This window comes from Eriocheir sinensis, unplaced genomic scaffold, assembly GCF_024679095.1.
Source record: "Eriocheir sinensis breed Jianghai 21 unplaced genomic scaffold, ASM2467909v1 Scaffold154, whole genome shotgun sequence".
Lineage (NCBI taxonomy): Eukaryota > Metazoa > Arthropoda > Malacostraca > Decapoda > Varunidae > Eriocheir > Eriocheir sinensis.
The window spans coordinates 430,874-437,500 of NW_026110895.1; positions in this window are offsets into that span (position 1 = coordinate 430,874).

Sequence of the window (6,627 nt, forward strand, 5' to 3'; positions counted from 1 at the left end):
TCACAAGGTATAGTGTTACCAACAGCAGTTTTGTTGGGCCTAGAATTTATGTGGAGACAAAATGTGGTAGCTGCACCACTGGCCACACCTGGGCAGTTTAGTGTAATGGTGGGCGCCTACCCAGTGGAAGTGCATTCCCTGGCTGCGGACGATATGAGCCCGTACCCAGAAGATTGACTAACCGACCTTAAACCTACTTTAGACGAGATGGAGGAAGTACCAGTGAAAGCATACGCTATTAACATGGCGTCCTTGCTACCAGGCACGGCAGGGTATGTCACTCTGGAGGCAGAGATTGGCAGAGCCCAGCAAGCCTTATTTCTCCCAAGGTCCAATGATATCCCTTCTTCATTTTTATTTCCCGGGTTAGTAACCTTAACTCCTAACGTCAAACAAACCAAAGGCAAATTCATCATTCCCTATGCTAACCCAACTGAAGAAACTATTGAGATGCCAACAGGTGAAGTGATGGGACACATTTATTCTTGTCACTCAGAATACTATCAATCATCGACTAATGTATGTGTAGCGGCTGTCACAAAAACAGCTACAAAGCCGCCTGTCACCCAGTCAAGTAAGCAGATGGTACTCGATAAGCTGATAGACGAGCTATTTTTACCCTCACAACGGGAAAATTGCTGTCTGAAGGGCTTAACCCGCAAGTATCCTGATGTGTTTGCTCTAAAAACGAGCCACTCACTATTACCCCTATTATGTTCACACTTTAAGGCTAAAAATGACAAGCCTATATATAAAAGCCATACCCAATACCAGTAAAATATCATAAAGAAATAGAGATTCAGCTCAAGGACCTTGAGGCCGAGGGTATTATACGCCCTAGTGCGTCACCCTACAGCGCACCTCTAGTCCCTGTTGCCAAAAGGATGGTGGAGTCAGACTTTGTCTCGACTTCCGCGCTTTGAACGATGAATTGATTGATGACAAACATCCCCTCCCTAACATTAACCTCATTTTGCAACAGTTAGGGGAAAGTAAAGTATTCACCTCCCTTGATTTGCGCCAGGGCTACCACCAAGTCCCATTGGCAGAGGAATCTAAACACTTGACAGCCTTCACGACACCTTATGGCCTATATGAATTCACTACAGTCCCTTTGGATTAAAAACAGCACCTGCAGCCTATCAACGGATCATGAATCAAGTTCTCATAGGTCTGACAGGAAGAATTGTACATGTATACCTTGATGATTTGATAGTACAAGGGAAAGACATGGACCATCACCTAAAGAACCTCCATGCCGTCTTGGACAGACTGCAGAAAGCTCACCTGTCCTTAAGACTAGATAAGTGTTCCTTTTTCAAAGAGCAAGTAGATTATCTGGGTCACATTGTTAGTGCTTCTGGCTTGAAGCCTCAGCCCTCAAAGGTACAGGCGGTGCAACAACTCACTCCTCCGAAAACAGTCAAAGAACTTCAAGGTTTCCTGGGATTGGTTAACTTTATAGGAAATTCATTAAAGACTTTGCCAAGATAGCATCCCCACTTAATAATTTACTCAAAGGGAGGAAAGTAACCAAGAATGATAAGACACATCTGGAGTGGAATGAAGAGGCATTGCATGCATTTAGCACACTAAAGAACAGTCTAACGACTGACATTGTTTTAGCCTTTCCGGATTTCCGGAAGCCTTCAATCTCACCACAGATGCGTCAGATAAGGCAATAGGTGGTGTGTTGCAACAAAAGGATGAAAATGGTAGTTTACGTCCCATAGCATATTTTAGTAGAACCCTGAATGGAGCAGAACGTAACTACTCAGCGGTAGAGAGAGAAGCTTTAGCAGTCATCTATGGCCTCAGTACTAACCGACCCCTTATCTTGGGTTATAGGATACACATCCTGTCGGACCATAGACCACTGACTTGGCTGTTAAAAAGCACAGTACCTAGCAGCAGGATTGCACGCTGGCAGACACTTCTAGGAGAATTTGACTTTAGTATTGATTATCTCCCAGGCTCCAGCAACATGGTAGCAGATTTTTTGTCAAGGATTAGGAATCAGGAGAGTGACGTGATAGAAGGCGAATTGGATGCTCGAATTATGTCTGTCACCCTTACGGGTGGACAGGACACGTCTGTCGCCTCTCCGGAGGGACATGACAAACAGGATAAGTTTCTCCATTGGAGTCTTGCTGGACTCATGGAGCACCAGGATCGCGATCCTGAACTGAGAGAATTGAAGCATGCTTTTGAACAAACCACCGGTGGTAACGTACATGAGAGAGATGAGAGAAAGGTTGCAGAGAGGAGCAATGTAACGTTAATGCAGCTAAGAGGCACTTCAAAAAACTGCCTCTTAGTGAAGTGTGTGTAGAGAACGGCATTCTCTACCGCGATGTTTGCGATGAATACAACAAGCAGAAAAGACTGGTTATCGTTCCACCAAGCTACATTCCTAACGCGTTAGCTTTGGCGCATTCCATGCTACCTGCAGGGCATGGAGGCACTAAGGTTACGTTGGCACGCTGTCGCAAGTTTGCGTACTGGCCGGGAATGAAGGCGGACGTGGAGCAATATGTCAGATCTTGTCCTGTCTGTTGTCGGTTTAAGAAGAGGGATCCCCGCCAGCTCCACTTATGAGGTATCCAGAGGTTGGCCAACCGTTTGACAGAGTCCATATGGATATTGTCGGACCTTTGTCTGTTTCAAACGAAGGCTATAGGTATGTACTGACAGTGATAGACGTCCTGTCACGCTTCTTGGTAGCAACCCCCCTTCGTACGAAGGCAGCCAAGGAAGTGGCAGCTGCGTTCTACAAGAACGTAGTCTGTGTACACAGCATCCCGCCGATTCTAGTCACGGATCAAGGAAAGGAGTTCGTCAACACTCTCTTACGAGAGTTGACTCAGTTGTTACAGATTGATCATCTAAGGACAACTCCTTATCACCCGTCTGCAAACGGTGTGATAGAAAGGCCTAATGGCACCTTAATAAATATCTTGAGAACTTTGTGCGAGGACAATCGCGGTATCTGGGACCAAATGCTTCCGGTTGCAACACACGCCTACAACACTGCCTACCATCGTGTTCTGAAAGATTCACCATTTTTCTTGCTTTTCTCTCGGGACCCAAATGTTCCTTTTGAAGTGCTTGAGAATAAACTCCAACCTTGTTATGATGTTGACAGCTATAAAGCATTTACTTCTAGTGTCGCGCAGCGGACCTATAAACTATGTCAGACCAATATAGATATAGGATGGCAGGAGTCAGAAAGAATGTTTAGGAAATCCAAACCCAAACAGTTGGTAGTAGGAGATCGGGTCTACTTAAGGCATGTATGTACAAAGGGCGAACCAAAGAAGCTCCAGCCCTTGTTCAATGGACCTTTTAGGGTGCTAGAAAAAATAAGCCCTGTAGTCTTACGACTGCGTCATGTTAGAGGTGGTAAGATCAAGACAGTTCACACAAATAATGTTCAGGTCGTTCACGAGGACTCTCTTGGCTTCCATGACTCTCCTAATGTCAGGCGTGCATACCCTCTCCCTGATCAAGTAGTAGAAGTGGACCCACTCCCCATGACTTATTCCCCCGAGGAGCCGCTGCCATTGTCCCTTCCAGCTCCTTCCGAGCTCTCCTCACCGGCTCCTGTCTCCTCAGATGCTTCAGAGGTCCCCTCATTGGTTCCCTCAGCTCCTTCAGAGCCCTGTGTCGGTCGCTCATTACGCTCCAATACGGTACCCCCTTCTCTCCCCAATGTGATGGAACGCCCTCTTGAGTATCGCCAACGCCCAACGAACTGATGCCCCCTATAATTACAGATCCTGGGTGTTGCCCTCTCCTTGTCTTCCCTTGATCCCTCCCGGGAGCAACCCATTCGTCCCGGCCTCGTCTTCTCCCCAGTCTTTAAGATGCTGTTGACAGGACGGTACTATGTTGTCCCCGTCGTCATCAAGACGGACGACATCCAACGTCCTCTCATCAACGTGGCAAATCTAACAGCGGAAGTTTCATGGTCGATTGAACATATGAATCAATCGTTCCCTACTGTTGGTCTACTCAGGCGCACTCTAGACTCTTTTCACATTGAGTTTGAGAAGTTATTCAAAGATCTTAACAGCTTTCTGTCGGCTATGGGTGGTAGAGATGGAAGCCCATTTCGGACTCGCCAGAAGCGAGGGGCCGTGGATTTCCTTGGCTCGGTAGCAAACCTCCTTTTCGGTACGGCCACTCAGGCCCAAATAGATGTGATACACGGGAAGCACTCCCAGCTCTACACTCTGTCCACAGAAGAGAGACGTCAACAACCTCCATCAGGAAGTCCTCAACGCCACAGTTCGGGACCTCCGTCATGTTCATTCTGCCATCTCCCGTCTAGAGTCCGCCTCGGCTTTGGCCTCAGCTATTATCCGTCAGTTCTCGCTAAAAACCTTGCAAATTGAAGGAAATGCGTATTTTGGAGACTATCCTTCTCATTCAGTTGGCACTTAGTGACCTGAATCATGATACTCTGAATCTCAAGCTTGGCCTTCAGCAGCTGTCCCAAACGCAGGTTTCCCCTCTCCTCCTTCCAAATGATGTACTATTTCGTGTGCTCAGCAATGCGTCACTCCATTACCCAGGCTTACTTTTCCCTGCAGCACATGAATATTTAGCATTGTATAGAGATGTCTCTAGGTTATTTCTAAAGGTACGCTTTCCTCAGGAACCCTTCACTTCTACTTACAAATCCCCATGAAAGGGGATCCTCTGACGTGTTCGATGTGTTTAAAATGGACGCGTTGCCTTTTCATCTTGATGGCACGCCATATTTTCTGCACACCGACACGCTTTCCACTTACCTTGCGGTTTCTGAAGACCGCACTCACTATATGCTCTTAGACTCCTTGGACCGCTGTACTAAACACCACCTGCTCTATGTATGTCCCCCTGTCGCCCCTGTCTACTCGACTTCTGTCCGGCGCTGCGAGATCGCTCTCTTTCTCGATCGCCCAGACGCCCTCTCGCTGTGTTCTAAGTCTCTCCTCAGAGTCTTCCACCCGGTCTTCATCCCGTCTCCTGCGGGCTGGGTCGTCGCTACCGAGACTCCCAGGTGGTCACCATGGACTGCCCGGACAGCCCGGTCTCCAAATACAGGCAGACCATCAACGGGACGGGTCTCCTTAGCCTCGGTATGGGCTGTAGTGCCCACTCCGACGCCTTCAGCCTCCCTGCCTCTGCTACTATGGACGGTGACGCCCCGCTGACGGTTCATCGCGCCCCCTTCCACATCGGACGTGACGTGGTCTCATCGCTCCTGGCCAAGACTCCCCTTGGCCCTTTCCCCGCCCCGCCGCCGTCGCCCGGATCGGCTCTGGCCCCCCCGCTGGACCTCCTCCAGCACTTCACGCGCTCCAGGAATCCGTCTCCGGTCCCCGCCTTCGACCCCTTCCTCCCTTGGTGGGGGTGGCTGCTCCTCCTCGGCGTCGTCTTCGTCGCCGGTGGGGTGGCCTTCTTCTGTCTCTTCAGGTCCCGTCTCTCGCAGGCCTCCTCCCCCACGATCCCGCCATCCCCGTCTTGGCCCTCCATGGTCGTCCGCCGGGCGGAACGCTTCGTGCCACGAGGACGTGGCGTGATTTTAACGGGGGGGGTATGTGGTGCCCCGCGAGCCGCGACACCACTCGTGTCATCATCATCTTCTCCGGCAATATTTTCCGATGACAACAGCGGTATCGACCGCTAAAACACAACACGGACTCCAAGACATGATTGTCCCCACACACACTGTTCATTTACCAACCTATACACAATTGCAATTGCCCATTAACGCACCCGCTTATCTCTCTAAGCCAAAACACAATCAACCGCGGCCAAAACACGATCAACCGCGGAACAAAATGTTATGAAAACAAAGCTGCGTCACCGCGTGACAGCTACACTAAGGATTAAAATCGAGTGTAAGCCAATCTTATTAAGCATGTCGGTTAGGTAGATTATTGTCTGAGCTTGGTGTGAGTTTGATGTATGACTCACACGCCTGACGTATTACCCTCGTGATGTCTGTATGTATGTCATGCCTACATAAGAAGCATTTATTCAGCCTAAGAGATCAGATCAACCAGCACTCTGTTCGTTGCTATACACCCAGTTGTCCTTCCCTAGACAACATGGGTAGAACAATCATCTTTGCTACTGTGAGTATGGAGTAAAGTGGTGCCATAGAGGAAAGCGTATCTAACATATCTATTGTGTTCTATTATCTTAGTTTTACTTAGGATTATATTTCTATGATACTTTATTGTGTGAGTTTTTACTCAATATTATACCAGTGTTAACGTCAGTAACCAATAGTGAAAGAAAACCTGAAGACTCATTGAGTCTAGTAAGCCAGTCGCTGGTTTAAACAATATTTTTACCCTCTGTAATATTAAGTAGTATTAAGGTAGAATAAAATACATATAAGAAAGGCGACACCGTTTCATCACCCCATTTACGAACTCCTTTAAATACTCCTAAAGTACCAGAATTTTAAGTCAAGTGTCACTAGTACAAACAGTGTGTCGTCTCCCCTGTGTGACCCGGATTACGGGTTACAACATATGGTTATTATTAAAAACATTTTTGATGAGTGTGGTATGTCATGGTTATGGTTGTCTCAAGATGTTCCCCATACAACATGGGTTAAAAAAGCTG